The 22,636-nt window shown below is 37.1% G+C and overlaps 1 long non-coding RNA gene across 1 annotated transcript; it reads left to right on the top strand.

The window, feature by feature from the left end:
- The first annotated feature begins 3,270 nt into the window (after positions 1-3,270).
- On the top strand, positions 3,271-21,094 carry LOC120596870 (uncharacterized). The gene is made up of 3 exons (XR_005651244.1): positions 3,271-3,352; positions 6,493-6,616; positions 20,988-21,094. It is a non-coding gene; the product is annotated as an uncharacterized LOC120596870 (long non-coding RNA).
- The last annotated feature ends 1,542 nt before the right edge of the window (positions 21,095-22,636 follow it).

The raw sequence follows: 22,636 nt of genomic DNA, 5'->3' as shown, positions 1-22,636 counted from the left end.
GCAAGCAAGCAAGCGAGCGAATACGATGGCTTTCAAATTTTCTAACAACCAATGGACCAGTGACATGAAAGCTGGGATTACAAGAGTATAGAAGTGACCTAATTACTAAGCTCTTGTAAACTTGAAGTTCATAAAAATAAAGTTGAGAGATGTGGAAATGAATCATTACAGGATATCAAGGAGTCTTAGGAGATGAAAAGATTATTAATATCCCCCAGGGCCTGTCTAGCCAGTCCTAGGGTGGAGATTGGCAAAGGCCTCTAATAGCTTTGTGAATTTCAGGGCTCCTCATTTATCTAGAATCATGTTTCAGAGGAATAAGCTGTTTCACGGAAATAAAAATTCAGATAATTAAATTATAGTCCTCCTGGAAATAAGACTATATTTTATTTTAAAATAGTTATTTATAATAGTGTGTTATTACCAGCAAGTTTGCTTCTAGCAATTTCTCTTTGCCTACTGTAAAGTGGCTAGGAAATTAAATGACAGAATTTGTTAGAATAATAATACATAGCCTTTTAGTGAGAGTTTCTCCTTTGAATAAAGGTTAGTGCACAGGCCCTCGGGCATCTCCTTTGGTAAGTCAGGGACCAGCTTTGCATTCTTTCCATTCTTACTCGTGGACTAGATGACAAAACTCAACCTGATTGCCTGATACTTGAGAGGTAAATGTATTGTTTATACAATGTGGAGTCTGCTAAGATGCATATTTTACTGTGTGTTATTAGGCTTTGCATTGATCAACTATGCCATAATCGTGTTGCATAACAAACCACCCCACAGCTAAGTGGCATCTGCTAATAAGCATTTATTCTCTTTTTCTGTTGGTCAGCTGGAGCTTTGCTAATCCTGGCAGGTGAGTTTAGTTGGATTTGGCTCAAAACTGAGGATTGGATACAGGACTGCCCAAATATGTCTATTCGAGCTAAAAAATAGAAGAACGAAAGGAGTGAAAAGTGACACATGATGCCTCCAATGGCCTACGTTGGGCTTGGCATACTTCTCCTTCCACTCACCTTCCATGGGCCACAGCAAATCACATGGTTAAGTTCAACAACAACAGGGAAGGGAAGTAAGTTCCTCTCAAAAAGAACAAGTGAATATTTGCCAATTATTTAATTGATCACTACTGCTTCTTATAAGTGAATTCAAATATTAAAAATAATAATAATAACAGATCACCTTGCATATTTATAAAAAGGCAGATTAAGCATTCTAGTCGGATTCGAAAACTTCCAGAAGCAAAGACTTTTTCTTATTGTTCATTTTAAGAGTGTAAGTGTAGGTAATGGACCAAAAAAAAAATCAAAGCAAAACAAACAAATAAAAAACAAACCCAAAACTCACTTAGTTTAATAATGGAAGAAAAAATATTGTCAATATTCCCTCAGCCATGAAATTTCAAATCCAAATCTGGATCACAGTTTATGGTTATTGTTGGAGCAGCTTTTTTTCAGCTCCCATGATACAGTAATACCATAAGGGGCAGTTTATGTGTTTGTTGTTTCCCACAATGCCATCTGCTCTGAGCAGTGTCTATCTGAAGTCCCCTTCTCTTTCATTATCACAATATCTTTGTGTAAGTTGAGAAATTTCATTTTCATGACTGATTCGTGGCTGGGTCCAAACTCATGGAGATCACTGCAGAGAGTCTTTACCAGGCCTTCTCCCTTCCTTAGGGATGGCTCTCATTCATTCTTCTCAAGGATCAATGAAAATTGCTTTCCTTAATTTAGAACATCTGAATAGATAGCCTTAGTGGAGAAATGCTGACATTTGTATGTACTTCCTGGCTTTTTATTCTTTCTTGATGTAATTTTCTCTCCTAAAACAGAAACAACATGACTTAGGTCTCTAAGACTTAATAAACAAGCAGCCAAGGGCAGGATGTGGAGCAACCTTGATAAGAAAGACACAGAGCTTGGCCTCAATTAGCCCAGGCTTGATTTCTGATGGCTATTAATGAGCTCTGTACCCTTGGGAAACTGACCCAACTTCTCTGAGCCAAGTCTCATTATCTCTAAAGAGAGTATACTGACACCTATCTCATAGAGTCGTGAGTTTCACACAAATTAGTCCTCAGCTATCTACAAAATGGAAAGTATTCATTAGTGTACAGGAAGGAGAAATGAAAAGAACTTTGATTCTAGAGAGTTTAAAATCCACGGAAGAACCAGCAAAAAAACCGAAGAGTGCCCTTTGATGCTAATCTTGGTGGCATCTGTGCACAATTAGATGGTAGAAGAGCAGAGAGGAGTTTCCAAACACCCAGATATCACAGCAATTGTTCACAGTCATTGATTTTTCACCTTTAAGTCTTATAAGTTTCCAAAAGGTTAATTCAGACAGCATATTATCCCTTCTATAGATGTTAGATGGATGGGAGGGGTTGGGGATGGAGAAATAAAAAAACAAAGGACAAGTTTGCCACTGCTTCAAGTTTTTAAATACTAACTTTTAATGGAGAGACTATATTTAACTTTGTTATGAAAACTATTTCACAGCTGAACAGCAACGTAGAAATAACCTGTAAACAAAACCCTAACTGTATTCTTGTTTAACATTCAAAATCATTTTTGTCCAAAATGAATAATTCTGTAAGAATTGTAGTAATGACTACTTTTAAGGCTAACCATGTAAGACTCTATGCAGAAATGCTTCGTCTCAATTATCTCATCGATCTTCATGAGGACAAATTCAAATTTTAATTTAAAATATAGGCATTGAACACTGAAGTATTTGGAATGCTGATAGAGTCACCTTCTAAAACTGAAGATTATTTACTTTGTGTAGTTATCCTGGATGGAAAAAATACCACGAAGTAGCCAAATGAAATAAATGGAAATAGATATATACATACTGATCACTGTAAAAACAACAAGAAAAGGACACAGCCATCAGTAGCTTTCACTTAGTTCCATAAAGATATTTTTATTGGCTTAGGAAATAATATATTTTCTCTATATATTTAAAAATCAGAGACATCTTGAATTATCAAAGAATACCTTACAGAACACTGAAACATACCAAAATAAGTTGAGGAAGTTGAAAGGAAAGCAACATCTGATTGATGGTTAAATTACACAATGCTGTCACATCCTCGGCTACTGAAGGACATTTCTCCTTCCTGTCAAGAAACCTCTGCAGTATTTGCAACAATAAAGTTGTAGGTTGACTGTATAGCTGAAAATTTTCACTAGGGGGCAGCCTCTCCCTGAAATGTTGAGAGGTTATTTTCTGCGTCATCTGATTTCAATAAGAAACTGGCCCAAGGAGGCACACATTCTCGGCACAGCTTCTAAAGGAAAATTTACGCGTCTATAAAGTGTTGAATCAGCACAGTCACTCAGTGGTGAGTAAAGGAAGGAAAAAGTCTTGCATAACATTAAAAGCCCAGGATAAATAGCTGGTTAGGCATACGAATGTTGTGTGCTCTGAACACGAAATCTTTGCAGGGCGTGCTGAGCATGGGAGCACGGCTACTGTCAGGTCTTTTAAGAGAGTCATAACTTAGCCTCTTTCATAGACACACACACGTATTGAATTAAAAGCCACCGTGCAAGTAAACATTTTACAATAGGGAAGAAATTGAAACAAGTAGAAATTGATTAATTCCTTAGGCTTTTAAACCCTGGGTTTTAGCTGAGCAGAATCTTGTGGCCAGGCAGTTCCTCCACCATTTCCTGACTTTTGTTTGACCCTATATATTCATCTATTGTTTTTTCTTTTTGCCACTCTTTCTCTTGCATTTTATATTCCTCAAGTGATCTCACCTAACAAAATCAACAACCCAAGCCCCAAGGAGAGTCCTGACTGTGTTTTTTTAACAAGGCTCTGAATGGTCTCAGAACATTATGCAGAGGCAATATTTGAAATGTGATACGGCCCAGTTCTCCTGCCAGCCAGCAGGACTGTCAGGTCCTATTGTGTCTGCGATTGTAAAAAGCATCTGAGAGCTCCGATGTCTCCGAGCAACTGGTGTGACCTTGTGTGGTCTGGGAACTGGGACAGAGTGAGGGTGGCCTGGCAAATTGTCACACAGGACCCATGTGCAGCACAAAGTGGCCATGGAAATGCTTGTGGAAACTTGGGGCCACTCTCAGAAGCCATGGAGGCTTAAACCAGGGGAAAAAAAAAAAGAAATCCATTAGACCAGAGATGGGCATCCACGGAAACTAAGGCCCATGGAAGCAATGATTATTCAGTAAAGTGGAGGCTAGAACTTATGACAGTAGAAAGAATGGCTGGGTAGGCTCTCTAAGAGTAGGGTTTGAATCCTGGCTCGGACTACTGCTAGCTGGAGGACTTTGGGAAAGTTACTTAACTTCTTTGAGCCTCAGGCTCCTCTTCTATAAAAAGAGTGTTTAAAACAGTGCCTGGCACATAATGAGTTCAATGAAAGTTAGCTATAATAATTATTATTGTTATTATTGTTATTAGGAGTGAAGAGATTAGGAGTGAAGAGGACTTCATGAAAAGTCTCAGTTTCCTCATCCGTAAAATGGGGATAATAATAGACCCCACATTATAGAGTTGTAAGATTTAAATGAGCTACTATATGTGAATTGCTTAGAATAGTAGTTGGAAAATGGTAAGTATTCAATAAATTATTGTTATTGTGATTAGAAACCTAGAGGGAAATAATGCTACTTTCCGCTCTAAAGAGCTAAAGAGTTGTTGTGAGGAGGGAATATGTGTTCACTGCATCGTAATCTTCCTGGATGTTCAGTTCATTTATTCATTTCAATGTCAATTCATTTTTATTACTTAGCTTGAGAATTCTGTTGCTTAAGTTGCTCAGTATCTATGTGTGTATTGACTCCAGAGGGAAAACTAAGTTCAACAATGGGGATTTAGAGTTTGCATATAATCAGTCCTATAAAGCAGTAGGTCAACCGTTTTATGTCCTTGAGCTTCCCTGATAATCTGAAGATAAATATGGAGTCTTACCCCCAGAAAAAAGCATAAGTCTGCACACCATTTTGCATATACATTCAGAGACTTTAAGTATGCCTTGAAGACCAACTGGGGATTTCGTAGAAATCCATGGCCTGGGGGCTAAGATTTTCTTCAATATAGAGAATAACATAACTGGAAGTGATGGTTCTTAATACAGATTTCATTAGCAAAATAGAGTTAGGAAGATACCCAAAATATCAGCACAGGCCCTTAACCAGTAGGTCTCAAATTGTTGGTTGTGGAGACATAATACTAATCTGAGATACTTATTAAAATTAAGAATCACGAACTATTCCATCAGACAGTTTAGTAGGTCTCAGGGGGCAGTACAGCCCAGAAAACTGAATTTTAACATCTACCCAGTTGATTTTGAGGTAGGAGACTCTTAAAACGCACTTTGAAAACTGTTTCTTTAGTTTGGAAGAACTTACATCAGGTCTTAAAGACATTGGGTTCAGAGTCGAATTATTTATTTTTTTTAAAGGTCATGTCTGCCTTTAAGCTCAAAATACCACTTACTCCAACTAAGCATCCTAGCCAGCATGAAGAAGAGTAAACCTGCAACTCTCTGGAAGGGCCTGGGGGAGGGTGGCTGGGTTTTGCCAGGGAGATACAAGTTACATTGCCAAATGATTAGATGACAGGGGCATCTTGATGATCTCAGTCCCATTCTTATTACTCACGAGGTTTGTCTACCTTAGCGCCAATGGAGTCAAACTATACTGTATTATTTTGTATTTCGGAGCATGAACTTACTTATTTTTCCCAACCATATCATCTGACTGTGGTTGCTTTTTTCAGCCAGGTGGCAAACCTGGGTCCATATTTGATTATTTGATTATTTATCTGAATTCCTCCATCCAAATACCTGATAGAGTGCTCAGTAGACACATTTTTATAAGCTCAATAACTGCTTAATTCTAATATAATATGGTTGAAAGGCATTAATATGGACTTCAGTGGTCTTCATGACTATAATTAGCATGTTTCTAGCCATGGCAATATAGAAGGGCTCCGTGCTAAAGTGAACTAAAATTCATTTTGATCACGCTCCTCTCCTAGACACACAATACAGAGGATAAAAATAAACTACTTTAGGCTGCATTCCTGCTTGGCCCTTCTAATAGTGTTGGGAAACATTCTTTTTATGTGGACCTAGCTTTGGTGGGCTCACTCTGTCTGGAGTGCTCCTGACTTTGTAGATTTTCCCAAGGCCGGGGTGGTAGGAGACTCTTAAAACGCACACTTGTTACACTACTGGAGTGTTCATTGCCAACTTTACCCAGAGCTAGGGCTAAATAAATCTTGTCTTCTGATCCTCTGAGGTGGGTAGAGAACAATGACCTCCATGGTTACTACAGAAACCCAGAGAATGCCTGTTTACTGAAAACCATCAGCCTTCAAAATTCAGGTTCTTAGGGGCCCAGAGCTGAGAATAGCTGTTCACCTAACAACATTGCTGTTTCTGGCTCTGAATATAACCGATATAGATATTATTTATATCTCAAACTGATTTTTTTTTTTCCATTTTAGAGTCATGAGGCCCTTTCTTTATTACTGGGATTCCTGCCTACCTCGTGTCCTTCTGTGGTGGTGGCCTCTTTGTAGGAATATTCTTGAGGCGCATGGAGCACCCACCACCAAGGCCTACACCTGAGTGAGTATCTCCCAGGCCGACACAAGGCCCGAGCTAAGGCTCCGGTCTCCTCTGTTCATTTTTTTTTTTAATTCATTTTATTTTAACTAAATAAACTGTTATTTTAATATGAGAAGGACATTTGTACAAAGGAATTCTCAATCATATAGAACTTAGCCATGTTTGAAATTCCTATAAACCTTATAACTTCTAAGCCTCCAATTAAATTCTTTGCTCCTACCTGAATCCAATTGCCTGAGGATTAAGAAAAAAAAAATGTTTTCTTTGGTTGGTGGCTATTTTTAAAATGGGCTTTTAAAGTCTGGAGTCTTAGGAATATTGCACAGAAATGTAGGCAAACAGAAAGACAAAGGAACATAAGGCAGTGTTTTAGGCAAATATATGATAACATAAGGAAAGCTTAAAAATGAACATTGGTGTTACCTGGCAATGCACATCCCATGTTTCATTAAACCCCAAACATCTGAAAAACAATTTTGGCATTCATTACCTTTAACTCCCAGAAGGATCTGCCTTTCTAGAGAATGACTCTTAGCAGTGTTACTTAGAAGTGACAGACGACATCATCCTCATGCCTGAGGGAACTGCTATGAGCATTCAGCAACCGGAAAGGGAGGGATGTGAGGGTGCAAGTAACAAGGAAACTCAAGTCATTTTGAAAAACGAGTAGAGATCAGGTGAGCTACTTTTATTGCCAAGAATTAAAGAATCTTTTTGAAAATGTTCTGTATCAGTAATCATCTCAAGGGACTTTGGAGTGTTTTTAAACAAAAGAATACAAGTAAAATCTTACATAGAGAACACACATGGCCATCTCTAGAGATTGTCTTTTTTTCTTTTTCTTTTTTTTTAATGACACCAACAAATCACTGAAGACTCTTAAAGCAAGTTTATTAAATTGAATAGAAGTGAGTCACAGTCACACAGCTTTCTTCTGAGGAGGGCAGTTGTACGAGTAAGGAGAAGAGCAACTTTGGACATTTGCTCCTGGTGCAGTTTAACTGTCAGTTCAAAACAGTTACCAGGAGAAATTATCTATTGTTCCACTGAAGCTTGTGATCTTTCTGAAATGGACTTATAACGGAAATTTCCAGTGTTGCCCTTCTCAACCCTTACTACAGAAATATTACAAGTTTTAGTAGAGGAATTGCTAAGAGGCAGACACACTAAAGCAAGAAATGGAAGCATCCAAGCAGTATTTCTTTTATTCCCATATTATTTTCAGTGGTGGGCAGATGACTATTGTGTCAGTCAGGTTCCTTCCAGGAAACAGAAGGCACCCTCCACAGGGAACAGACTGGTGAGTCTGAGAACTGAAGGTGTAGAAGATGGGCTGCCATGGAATGCAGCCACTGGCAGGGGAAACAGACATCAGTTTCTGTCCTCACCCTCTGAGCTCAGCCAGTGACTCCTGAAGGTCAGACCCGCCTGGAGGGCAGAGGGCAAGGCAGCTGACAGGGCCTCCTGGGAGAATAGGGCAGGAAATGGATGAGAAATGGCAAGAAAAAAACTGACCAGTACAATCACGCTTTAGGAACAACAGATCATAACAGCAGACCATAATATATATATATACATGTGCTATTTAAAAAAAACAAAAACAAAAACAACTTATAATAAATCAGATATTTATTCTCTTCCTTCTCTATAGATTCTCATAATACACCTTTCCTAACGACTCTGCAGAAGAATCTTAAGCATGTGGGGTAAAACTTATTCTAGTTGCTTTACGTTTCTGAGCCACCCATGAGTAGAGCACAACATACATGAACATAACTTTAGACTTCTCTGTCTACTCGTTGGTCTCCTTTGATAGAAACTCAAAGACTGCGGAGCTGCACATTTCTATATCGTGTTAGAATTTTCATTTACTTATATATACATATTCTGTGAAAAATTGCTGACCGAAACTGGCAAGGTGGTCAATTTTGGTTGATTCTAAATTTTTATTATGAATGTATTTGAAAAGCTTTGAGGCCTATTACATTTATACAGTACAATCTACATGAATACATTGTTTGATTTCATTTTAAACCTAAAGTGATTCTGTGAATAAGGCAGCGCAGTTATTATTATCCCCATTTTACAGATAGGAAAATGAATCCCACAGGTCATAGGTGCTTGGTCAAGGTTGCACAAGTGGATGATGCAATAGAAACTTGAACTTCATTCTTTGGATTCCAAGGCCCTCATGTTCTTCCCTTTGTGTAAAGATGGAATTACTGACTACCAGAGAAAGGGCATGAATGCTGAACTGTTTCTACAGAGGTCATGTGTTTGTCAGGATCTAGTCACACAATCTTCTGGGGCTCCTACTGATCAATGATCTGCAATGGTGAGTGCATTGACTTTATTAGATTGTGGTCTGAAGTAAAGAAACAGAAGAAGATTGGTGCCCAAACAGTGAAGCACATGAGCAAAAATCATGTCGGAGAAAGTTGTGATTCAGTTTAACAATTCAACACTTCGTGAGCATGTGCTGTGCACCAGGACCACTGCCAGGAGCTATTTCTGGCACAATTTCTGCTCTTGAGAAAGAATCTCACAGTTTGGAGGGGGAGATAATTAGAAGACAGTGTGACAAATGCAGTATGCAAAGGGTGTTATGGGAACCCATGGTTAGAAATCTATACTCCAGCTGGAGCTAAGAAATAAGACTGGGGGAGGGAATTAGGAAATGCTTTCCAGAGAAGGTAAATCTGAGCAGAATCTTGAAGGAGAAATAGGAGTTAGCTAAGCAAAAGAACAGGAAAGAAAGGACATTTCATGTACGAAAGCATGGAGATGAGTGAGAGTGTAGAAGATTCAAGCAATTGCCAGTACATCCCTGGTGAGTGTGAGATGTGGCAGGAGATGAGGTTGGAGAGAGATGGCCAGATAATGAAAAGTAGTGAATGTCATATTAACTAAGGAGTTTACACTTTATTCTGCAGACAAAACAAGGGAAAGCTGCTTCAGGTTTTGTTTTTATTGAGGCAAAATTCACATACATAAAACTAACCATTTAAAGTAAATATATAATTCAGTGGCATTTAGTACTCTCATAATGTTGTGCAACTATCACATCTATCTAGTTCCAAAACATTTCATCATCTGAAAAAGAAATCCTGTACCCATTAAATAATAACTCTCTATCCCCTTTCCCCCTAGCCCCTGGCACCCACTAAACTACTTTCTGTGTCTAAGGTTTTACCTATTCTGAATATTTCATTTAAATGGAATCTTACAAGACGTAATCGTATGTGTCTGGTTTCATTCGCTTAGTATAATGTTTTTGAGCCTTGTCCGTGTTGTAGTATCTATCAGTCGGTACCTCGTTTTTTTATATGGTTGAATAATATTCCTTCATATGGATATACCGCAATACCCATTCATGACTTCACGGACATTTGGGTTATTTCTACCTTTTAGTTATTGCGAATAGGGCTGCAATGAACATTTAAGTACAAATTTTTGTTTAAATACTTGTTTTCAATTCTTTGGACTTATAATTAAGACTGGAATTATTGGGTCATATGGTAATTACATCCTCAACTTTTTGATGAAGTGCCAAACTCTTTTCCACAGTGGTTGAACTATTTTTCATTTCTACCAGTAATGTGTGTGGGTTCACATTGCTCCACAGCCACACCAACATTTGTTATTTTCCACTTAAAAAAATTACAACCATCATAGTGGGTGTGAAGTGGTTTCTTATTGTGATTTTGATTTGCATTTTCCTAGTGATTAGTAATGTTGAGCATCTCTTCATGTGCTTGTTGGCCATTTGTATATTTTCTGTGGAGGAATGTCTGCTAAAGTCCTTTATATATTTTAATTAGATTATCTTTTCTTTGTTGAGTTGTAGGGGTTCTTTATATATTCTGAATGCAAGGCTCTTATCAGAAATATGATTTGCAAATATTTTCTCCCATTCTGTAGGTTATCTTTTCACTCTCTTGATAGTGTCCTTTGATGCACATTTTAAATTTTGATACAGTCCAATTATCTATTTTTTTTTTTGCTGAAGTTCTTTGTGCTTGTTGTGTCATATTTAAGATCCATTGCCAAATCCAAGGTTATTAAAATTTCCTTACGTTTTCCTTTAAGTATTTTATAGTTTTAGCTCTTATGTTTAGGTCTTTGGTCTATTTTGAGTTAATTTTTTAATATGGTGTGAAGTTAAGTGTCCAGCTTCACTATTTTGTGTGTGGATATTCAACTCTCAGCATCTTATGTTAAAGAAACCATTCATTCCTCATTGAATGGTCTTTGCACTCTTGTTGAAATTAATTCACCAAACTCATGGACCTTGGATTTAGAGAGGAATTTATGAACTTGACCTCAAAAGCAAGGGAAGGCAAAACAAAAACCAATAAATGGGACTATATCAAACTAAAATAACTTCTGCACAGCAAAAGAAACCATTAACAAGAAAAAGAGGGAACTGTCTGAATGGGAGAATATATTTGCAAACAAGGGCCTAATATCCAAAATATATAAATAACTCACACAACTCAACAATAAAGAAACAAACAATCCAATTAAAAAATGGGCAGAGGACCTGAACAGACACTTCTCCCAAGAAGACATATAAGACCCGACAGACTTATGAAAAGATGCTCAACTTCACTAGCCATTAAGGAAATGCAAATCAAAACTACAATGAGATACCATCTCACACCTGTTAGAATGACTATCATCAACAGGACAAGTAATAACAAGTGTTGGAGAAGTTGTGGGGAAAAAGAAACCCTCATACACTGCTCGTGGGAAAGTAAATTGGTAAAATCACTATGGAAAACTGTATGGAGGTTCCTCAAAAAATTAAGAATTGAATTACCATATCACCCAGCAATTCTTCTTCTGGGTATTTATTCAAAAAAACCTTAAGACGTTTATTTGCAAAAATATATGCACCCCAATATTCATAGCAGCATTGTCACGGTGGCCAAGACATGGAAGCAACTGGAGTATCCTGTGATAGATGATTGGATAAAGAAACTGTGGTACATATATACAATGGAATATTACTCAGCCATAAGAAGAGATGAAATACTGCCATTTGGGACAACATGGATGGACCTCGAGATAATCATGCTAAGTGAAATAAGTCAGACAGAAAAAGTCGAAAACCATATGACTTCACTCATATATGGGATATAAAACTGAAAGCAACAAACAAACATGACAGACAGAGACTCATGGACATGGACAGTGGGTTAGTGGTTTCCAGAGGGAAGGGGAGTCAGGGGAGGTAGGGAGGAGTGAAAGAGGTTCAATGTTTGGTGACAGAAGGAAATCTAACTTTGGATGGTGAACACGCAATGCAGTATATACGACATACTTCTGAATTGTACCTTTGAATCTTATTTGATTTTATTACTGTCACCTCAATAATTTTTAATAAAAAAATTAATTCACCATGTATTTAAGGGTTTATTCTTCACTCTCAGTTCTAGTCCATCAATCTCATGTCTATCTTTATGCCAATACCACGCTGTTGTGGTTACTGTTGATTTGTAGTAGTTCTGATAGTGGGAAATATGACTTTTCCAACTTTGTTTTTCTTCTTTAAGATGATTTTGGCTATTGCAATTCTGTAAGAATTTTAGAAACAGCTTTTCCATGTTTGCAAAAAATGCTGTTGGAATTTTGAGAAGGATTGCATTGAATCTGTAGTTCAGTTTGTGAAACATCGTTCTCCTGGTTTCCTTTCGTTTTTTGACCATGGTGTCCTTAATCTCTTTTGGCATTTTAAGAAAGTTAATTTCAAATCCTTTTCTAGTAAGTCCAATGCTTGTGCGTCCTCAAGGACAGTTTCTATTACTTTACCTCCTTCCTCCCCCAGTGAAAGGGCCATAATTTCTTGTTTTATTGTGTGCTTCACAATTTTTTTGTTGAAAACTGTACATTTTAAATATTATAATGTGATTATATAATAATTAATATTATAAAGTGAAAATAAGAATTTCTCCCCTCCCTGAGTTTTGCTGATGCAGCTTGTTTTTGGTTGTGTTTTGCTTGGTTAGTGGTTTTTCTAAACTAGTTTTACAAAGTGTGTATTCTTTGTCATGTGTAGCTCCTGAAATCTGTGTTCTATTAGCTTGGTGGTTACCCTGTATTTTGCCAGAATTTTTTTGGCTACCTGGAGAAAGAAAAAAAAAAAAAACAAAAAAAACAAAAAAAAACCAAAACTCTTCCAGTCTTTGCAGATTGGCTCTGTGTGAGTTTACTTCTTGAACAGTTAGCCAGGTCATTTATAACTCTGCCTTTTCTTACTTGCTCAGAGCCTGAAGGTCAGTCAGAGGTGAAAGCTTAGGGTCTTCCCAGGGCTTTCTCGAACATTCGTTCAGCTCTGGGAATGTGTGTGGTGTTATCAATTCCCCAGTATATGTAGGAGCTTTTAAAAGCCCTTATCCTCCCATGTATTTCCTTTCCCTATCTCTTTTTTCCCAGGCTTTTTAGTTTGTCTATTGTTTGTCCTAACTGCTATTCCTTTCTCCAAGATCCTGTGACCAATACTTTTGCTTTTACACACTTTTGGTAAATGCTGCCTTGGAAGTTGCTCCAGCCCTATGAATGCTCTGAGTATAGCAAAACAAAGGCAGGCCCTTGTACTGGCCCTTTAGGAAACCACCACAGAAATTGAAACACACGACCACAATACTTTGAGACTAATATTGCTTCCTCTGCCACTGACAGCCTATACCAGGAGTGCATGCTACAATCTTCATGGCTACCACTGCCCTGGGGAGTGGGGAATAACTGATGGGCAACACAAAATGCCACAGTGCTCTTCCCACAGGGTAGCAGCTTCTTTTACCATTGTTTTCTCTGATTCTTATACATTTTTGACTAGATTCCAGAGTTCTGCTAAAGTTGATTCTGACAATTCTTGCCAGGTTATTAGTTGCTTTTTTTTCCCTCTCAAGTAGTCTTAACAATTTTTTTAGTTATGGTAAAGCATATATAACATAAAACTTGCCATTTTATCTATTTTTAAGTGTAAACTCCTATGGTACAATTACATTCACGTTGCGCAACCATCACCAATATCTATTAGTTGTTTTTATGAAAGGATGGAGCCCTAGAATTTCCTACTCTGCCATTTTCAATGATGTCACTTTCTACTTCAGATTTTGAGGAGGGAAATAGTGTGGAGTGATCTGTGTTAGAAAAGTTAGAGAGTTAGTAACTAAAATATTATTGATGGGAAAAAGTATATATTAAAATATAGGATACACTGACTCTCTTACTACTATTTTTGCTACTTCCAGTGAATCTACACTATTTCAAAGTAAAAAGTTAAAAATATATAATAAATAATATATTTCATAAATATATAGAGAGATTGATAGATATAGATATTTGAAGGGGAAAAGCCTATATTCAAAATAGCAGAGACAAAGAAATAGAGAAAGAAATAGTATGCATAGTTTCCAAAGAAAATCCTGGGAGCGTGCATGCTACTGCACAAAAGAGCAATCAGGAGGTAATCACACCCAACACTAAAGCCTGGAAGAACATTTGGCTTGGTTCGAAGGGAAAAAAGAAGTTGAATTGGAATGAGTGTTAAAACAAGCTCTCACAGGATCAATTTGATTACATTTTTCAATTGTCAGCCACGTTGGACATCATGTAAACAAAATATACTTAGACAAAAAAAAATTAACAAGAACTAAGGAAAAAGGAACTAGAACTTGAAAATAAATATAGGCTAGAGGAAAGGAATCAAAAGCCACTCTCAGTATTGTAGGGTAGGCAAAAACTTTTTTCTCTACCTTCTATGTTCAGGGACTGAGCTTCTGCAAATTAAACTGACAACTGATAGATTTGCGGGAGAAATGCATACACATTTTATTTGATATTTTAATTTTGATGTATACATGGGAGTCTCACAGAAAAGAAGTGACCCCTAAAGAAGAAGTTAGGCTTAGAGCTCATATGCCATCTTAATAAAAAAGACACACATTTGTGGAGAAGTGACAAGGAAAAATGTTTGGGCATCTAGGGGTGGTAAATTGTGGGAAAGTAAATATGTGAGAGCAAACTAATGCAAGATAAGGGTTATTTCAGTAAGGTTTGCACAGATTCAATTTGGTACTTTCTCCAGTGATAAGAGTTGTCTCCTCTTCCTGGTACTGGAGAGGAGAGAGGGAACACTTTGACAAAGAAAAATTTATATCCTGGCTTTAGGCATAAAGGGGGAGAGCAGAGAACTTTCTCTGCATCTGTTATTTCCCAGTTATCTTCAGCTCAAACCAATCCTTATGCCAGTGTAGCATATTTTAGGGTGGAATATTCTGATCTCCTCAGTATTTTAAGGAAAAAGTGATTTAATTCAGGGAGCTAGATACTCACAAAACCATTATAAGAACAGAGGAGCAAGCTCTAGCAGAGCATAAGCAATGACTTCCAGACCACCACATATATGACCCTCTCAAGGTGCTGCAATCTCAACCACAAAACACAAAACAGGCTGAAGAAAGCCCAGCTTAGGCAGCCACAAACACTGCTATCACAAATGTTTTCTTTGTGGCCAAGGGGTCTTCATTTGAGACATCCAGAACCTCGAGCACACCTCCATTTACTAGGTACTACATTTTAATCAAAAAAAAAAAAAAAAAAAAAGCTGAGGAAAAAAATGCTTCTTGACAACCCCAACAGAATGTAGTGACTGGGCCTAGAGCACAAGTATGGTAGCCACCATCCTTACAGCTGCCTCCTGCCCCACGAAGCTGTGACTGGACCCTGGCATTTCTATAACATTCTTTCCCACAAAAGGCACCAAGATAGTTTCTACTTCATTTCCAACTTTGAAATCACAAATGCATCTAGTTGTGGAATCTCATTCACATCAGGGACACTAGCTGCAAGACTGGGGAATGCCATTTTTAGCTTTACAACTTCGCAGTACAGAAACGCACATGAGAAGGGAGTGGGAATGGATGTTAACTGCCAACTGAATATCAGCCCTAGTAGTTGAGATATTTTTTTATTTTTATCTGTTCCTTTGATTGGCAGTGCTGTTACACCAAGATCAAAATGAGAAAAATGACCATATAGATTATTTCATGTTAACCCTATAATTTTGCAGGAAATTTAAGTGACCTGTTCCAGATCCCACAGCTAATTAATAGCAGATCTTAGTTCCTGGTCTAGGATCCTTTGTACACATTTAATTTATTTATGTATACCCTCATTATTCCACAGAGAATTGAAAGTAGTTTATTGATATAAAAAACAATATAGCAGGATAAAATTCTTAAAAAGTAAGTATAAAATTTGCTACACACAATATGTGAGGGAGGGTATCACTTCAAGGTGCCAGGACTCCAGCATGTACTGGTAGATATTAGAGCTCTGAAGAGTAAGCAAAGACTCAATCTGCGATTAAATTTAAAGATGTTTGGTTAATGAATTTGACCTCAAGTTCAGTATGTTTAAAAGAGTTACTTTATATTTTCTACACCCACCCACGAAAAGTTCCTTAGTCAAAATGCCTGAAAATAATGATTTCTTTAAAGCTATTTCTTCAAAACGCAGAAAGCCCCAAAGGCTGAAAGGATCCCATGGAAAGTTTAGGTGGCTAAGACAGAAGTGATTTGTTTTGCGGAAGGGATGACATTACCCCTAAAGGTTCAGAGAAGAGATGTCAATATCTCAGATTACCCGTAGGTCAGCATTTCACAATCGGGGGGCTATCTGCGCATGTCAGAACTGTCAACTGGCGGCTGCAGAACTGATTTGGGGAGGGAGCACAGGCCAAGCAACAGTTTGATTTTGTGATTACTTTAGAAAGTGGTAAATAAATTGCCCGTCAAGAGCCAAATAACAAAAATAGAATGAACAGCAAGTATAAGTTATTAGCTTTGTGTTTTTGTAAAATGTATTTTGGAAATTAATAACTTTTTTTTCTTATCATCTAGTTCCCTTACTCCACATTAAAAAAATTTTTTTTTTTTTCCCCCGGAACACAATTTGATGTTCTCTCCAACCTGTTTCTCTAATTGCAATTAAACCTTGGGGGTGCAATCTTTTCAAATGCTAGAAAATAAGTTAGTGCCCAAGGGAATGGTAAAGCTGGAAATGTGATGTGAGTAATCACTGGACCAGTTTTTTCTGCTCCAGAACAAAAGAAGGGCTGGGAAGGTGGGATCACCCACAATTTTCAAACAGGAAGCCCTGGTTTTTACTCCCTAAGAAAATAATTGTTCTGTATTTTTTGGATTATCTGACAAACTGCTTCCTGGTGTATTGATTTACTGCCACACTGAGAAAGTAATAAATCAATAACCAGCTTTGTTGAGAAAGCAGGGAAAAGTGGTATTAGCTTGAGGAACCACATAAGACTTTAGAAGTGGAATTAAGTTTTTGGAAAAAAAAGTAATGCCTTTGAGAGGCTCTTTAAGGAGCTGAAAAAAAGCCAAATAATTGGAATTAGAGAGAAACTTACATATGATTAGTCCTATGCCAGTCTCAATTTGCATAGGTTAGTGTAACAGGCAGGAAGCTAAGAGTCCCTGGTGCTACTGGGACGGTGGCATGAACCAGATAAGATGGTCAGACATGAGCACCTGGGTGGGCCTGTTAGATTCATGGAAGACACTGTGGTGTAAAGAAAGAAGATGCTTTGGCATCAGAGAGAACTGAATCTGAATTCCAGTTGTCACTTACTAGCTGAGCATCCCTGGGCAAGTTACTAAAAGTTCTGAGCCTCATTTCCTCATCTATAAAACTGGATTAACAATTGTCTCCCCCACAACGCTCTTATCAGGATAAGATATAAGATCTCAGAAGTGACTGGTACATTGCAGTTGATAACTGTAGCTATTATTGTTAATGAGGGGACTTTTGGGAACACGGAGACTAGATTAGAAAGGAAGAATATCAGGAACTGTTTTAAAATTTCTGAAGTTGATAAAGCAGTTTCTAAATTACAGAGAAATCAACGAGTTAAGAAAAGCGCATAAGTAGCTAGAGTCATTGGAGCAAATTTGATGCTAAGTCATTGAAGAGAAATCAATGATTTATTTGAGGAAAATGATGTCTAATTTGTCAGTAGAAAGCCATTTGACATTTGTAGGAATTGGGAGAAAAGTCAGGTCAAAATATAAAAATGTGGACACCATTAACTAGATAAAATGAAATGCTTGGTGGGATGTGATGGAGGGGACAGTGTGAAATAAGTGTTTTTGTTAGAATTGGAGAAAGATGGGTAACAAATGGTGTATCTAGGCATGAGTTCAGGGAGCTTATCATTCTTTGTGAGGTAAAATTACCACTTGAGATGACAGCAAAAAATTTTCTAAGCTAGTATTCTCTCTGAAATTTCTGCCAGCAGAAATGACATAATTTAAAATATTAAAAATAATAAAAACAGAAAAAAGTGCCTGAAAAATGGTACTAACAGTTCCTAATGAAACTGGGGACACCAAAATAGTGGGTCAGATAAGATATTAAAAACTTCAATTATTTACCTATCAGTTATCAGGCTATCTGATTCAGGGTGAAATGCAGAGATGGGATTTTAGGATGAGACAAATGACCAATTCTAACAAAGTAGACTAACTCCACATGGCATGGAGTGTTTGGTTCATGAACAGAAACTGGTTTAGTCAGGTGTTAATGAGTGCTCTTTTATCTAATCATAGCACAATCAAGTCCAGTGTTTTAGCAGGTGGGATAAAGTCTCAAACACCCATTTAGATAAAATTTGGTCACTGATCAGAAAAAGTTGGCTGAAATAGATTTTAAAGTAACTTTTTAAAAAGCCTAAAGGCTGACTTAAAACATTACTGTGAACACATAAAAATTGTTTGCCACAGATAAGTAAAAAAGACCAAGTATCAGGAGTGAACTAGAAATTAAGTGACAAAATAAATAATTCTAGAAGTACATTGTAAAGTTTTCTGAAATTAGTAATAAGATCTTTTGTAAATACATGAAATCAGCAAACTATGTAGGCATAGAAAAGTTATATGTGTAGATGAAAAAAGTAATGTAATCCCTTGAATTATATTACATTACCCCCATACACACGTTTTCTTTTTGTAAATTTTTTGTAACAAAGAGATAGTACTATTTTAGATACATTTTTTTGCTCAAAAACAAAATCTTTCCATGTCAATAAATATAGACGCATATCATGATTTTTACCGTCTGGACATTATGTAGCTTAGCTAATCTACCTTTTTGATATATGGATTATGTTGTTACATAATTTAAAATTTTTATTTACTTTTAAAGTCAGTTTAATATTTAGCTATCGGTATTTTTTTATGCACATTAATCCATACACATTTCTGAATCATATTATGCTCTCAGACTATAACGTTATGTTCTGCACACCATATAGTAAGTACATTGGAGAATGATAGAGTATTTTTATCCACTCATTAAAAGGGATTTTAGAGTCTCAACTCAGTATTTCACTGTTAAAACAACATTAAGCTGAAGATCCTTGCTTGATTATTTCTTAGGATAAATGTCTAGAAGTTGAATTGCCATCCAGAGGGGATACACGTTTTTTAAGGCTTTTGCTACATACTGCTAAACTGACCTCTTGAAAGGTGATCCGTCTGCCTCCATGCCCCATTTCCCCACACCCTCCTCAGTGCTGTATAGCATCATTCTATTTAACTTTTACAAAACTGATAGGTTGAAAAATGGCATCTCGCCCTAATTTGCAGTTCTTTAATTACTAATAAGGGTGAATATCTTCTTATAGCCATTTGTCTGTCATTTTCTTTTTTCTTTTTTTCCTTTCCTTTCCTTTCCTTTCTTTTCCTTTCCTTTCCTGTTTTTTCTTTTCCTTCCTTTTCTTGCTTGCTTGCTTCCTTTTTTCTCTCTTTTATAGGAATTCTTAGTATATGTTCTTTTCGTGAAATTTCTGAGGGAGTATTATGTGTTATGTGGTACAAACAATGGGAGAATCAAATGACAGGTTATTTTTTTATAAGCATATTAAGTTTCTTGGAGGCCAAGGCCTTGTCAGTAATGAGTTGCCTTCTGGATTCGCCACTGACTTGTGTGAAGGATTGAGCTGTAATTTGTAGGGAAAGACTTACTTGACATCTTATATATCATCAAAAAAGAAAGGGTACCGTAGACTTAAAATGATAAGCTGTTGGAACTCGGGTACAGGAATATCTTTCAAGGCTATGTGATGAACTAGAAAAGTGGCAGCTAACTCTAAATGTTCACTTGTAAAGTATTGTAGTGGTGGCTGGGAAACATTTACTTTATTAATCAGACTTTTAAAAACTTGTCACTTCTGCTCAAAGCTTTTTAGAAAAGCTAATGATTCAACTTTTTTTTAATCAGTTTTTTAAAAACATTATTTAACATACAGTAAAATTGACTTGTGGGGGCATAATTCTATGAAATTTAACACATGAGCAGATTTGTGTGGAACAGTTACATCTCCCCACAAAACCTTCTTATCACCCGTTGTACTCAAGCCTTCCACCCACCGCTAACCTCTGGCCACCACCGATATGTATTGTCACTTTAGTTTTATATTTTTGAGAGTGTCGTATAAATGCAATCATATCGTATGACATTTTCGAGACTGGTTCCTTTCACTCAGCATAATGCCTTTGATCAAGACTCACCAAGACGTTGTGTGTATCAATAGTTTGCTCCTTTTTTTCTGAGTAATATTTCATTTTATGGATGTACCACAGTTTATTTACTCACTTATTGAAAGATATTTGATTGTTTTTAGTCTTTGGTGATTATGAATAGAATGCCTATAAACACTCTTGTACGGGTTATTGTGTGAATACAAGATTTTATCTCTCTGTGGTAAAAATAAGTGGGATTGCTAGGTCACATGGTAATTTTGTTTAACTTTATAAGAAATTGCTAAAAATGGTTTTGCAGAGTGGCTGAATCATTTTTACATTTCTACCAGAAATATATGAGTGATCCAGTTTCTTCACATCCTCGTCAGCACTTGGTGTTGTCAATATTTTTTTTTATTTTAGCCACTGTAATAAGTGTATCATAGTATTTCATCATGAGTTTAATCTGCCTTTCCTTAGTGGCTGAACATCTTTGTTGAACATCTTTTCATTTGCTTATTTGCCATTCCTATCTCCTCTGTGACTAAGTATCTATTTAAATCTTTTGCCCATTTTTAAATTGGATTGTTTTCTTACTATTGCGTTTTGAGAATCCTTTATATATTCTGGATACGAGTCCTTTGTCAAATATGTGATTTGTGAATTTTTTCTCCTAGTTTTTAGCTTGTCTTTTCATTCTATTAACAGCGCCTTTCAGAGAGCGAACATTTTTAATTTTGATGAAGTTTCAGGATGAATCTTGAATACTGTGTGTGGCTTCTGGGTGACAGCTCATTCTCCCAACCTTCCTTTCATTTCAGACTCCTATATTTGGTCTCCGCATCTAATTCCCAGGATTCTCCCCTCACCTCACCTGGTCACAGAAGTCAATTCAAACTGTTTATTACATAAGGTAAATAAATACTTGATTTACTTTTCGAATCATTTCAACATTTGGCATGTTTCTTTATACACTTTTATCCATGTACATTTCTGAGTCCTATACTTGGAAGGTGGACATTTGGTCTTTTTCACATGACTCTGAGCCACGCCTAGCATATGACAGGATGACACAGCATAATGGCTAGAAGGGATTTCAGAGCCCTGATAGTAAACATGTGGGCTGTGGATCAGCGACATCACCATTACCTGGGATTTTGTAAAATTCAGACTCTCAGACCCTACTCCAAGCCACTGAGTGAGAATCTGCATTTTAATGAGATCCCCAGATGCACATTAAAGTTTTTGAAACACAGCTGTACAGCTCATTTGGTTCTTACTCTCATTTTTCCGAACAAAGAAACTGACGTTCAGAGAGAGCAAGGATGGCCTCAAGGCCAGTGGCAGCTGGTGCTAGAGCCAAGATGAGAACTCAGCCCTCTTATTCTAAGACCAGTGCCTTCTGCATGGCATCATCCTGCCTCCAGGATTTTGGATGAAAACAACAGCCTAAACTTCTCACGTGTCATGATGGCCACAGGGGAGCATCAGCATTTGTCTTGATGTGGTCTTTCTCCAAAAAGATTCTCCTCACTTCTTATTCCTAATACCCACTAGGGATATCCAGCTTTCAGAATGCAGACTTTCAAATTTTCCTAATGAAATAAGCTAAACACTCTTTGGGAGAATAAAGTGATTTTCCCCCTTGCATTTGTTTACTTCTCTGTAAGCTCCTGAGATGGCTAACATGCTAGTTGTTAATCACACCATCTGTTCAAACAGCACTTCTACATCATTTGATTCATACTTTTCTTTTTAAGGAATTTTTTTCAGAACAATATGTTTGTGTCTGTGTTATTCTCATCATTTGGCAATGCAGTACGAGCTATTTAAACTGTCCTATTTATTGTAAATGGCTTTTCAATCAGCAAATATTTTTTAAATGTGCATACACCACAAAAAAAGCTGTGTCTGCTGACTTTTCAAACATTGGAAACAGGAGAAAAATCTGTTCCAGTCTGCCTGCTGTCAAATTTTTAACCATCTGATTATATTTAAATGAAGCATTTAGGAAGATGATTTATCTGACTGACCCTGAGAAATTTTCCTCAGTGGTCCTGAAGATGGCAGTGCTGTGCAATTTAGTACAAGCCTTCATTCCCCGCCACCCCACCCCCCAAAAGGAATTTCTGGAATGGCAGAAACTGGGGGAGGATTCGGTAAGTCTGAACCTTCTAACACTTAGCATAAACCTCTTCTGAACCCTGGGACAATTTGGTTTATCTTTTGGTCCTTTTGTTTTTGTTTAAAGCTGTACCCCATGCGTTTCCTGTTTCCAGCCGGGATCAGAAATGGAAATAGTTTAAAGGTTATTCTCATATCATGGGTAACCAGGAAGTGCCTATATAGTTTACTGAGAAGCTGGTTTTCACAAGACCGCTTGGCTTTTTAAAAATTTTTTTAATCCTAACAAAGGCTCGACCCGAGATAAACTGGAGCTGAGAATACTGGAGGTTTTGAACGCCTACTG

This window comes from Pteropus medius, unplaced genomic scaffold (genome assembly GCF_902729225.1).
Source record: "Pteropus medius unplaced genomic scaffold, Ma_sr-lr_union100, whole genome shotgun sequence".
Classification (NCBI taxonomy): domain Eukaryota; kingdom Metazoa; phylum Chordata; class Mammalia; order Chiroptera; family Pteropodidae; genus Pteropus; species Pteropus medius.
This window is presented reverse-complemented; position numbering and strand designations above follow the sequence as displayed.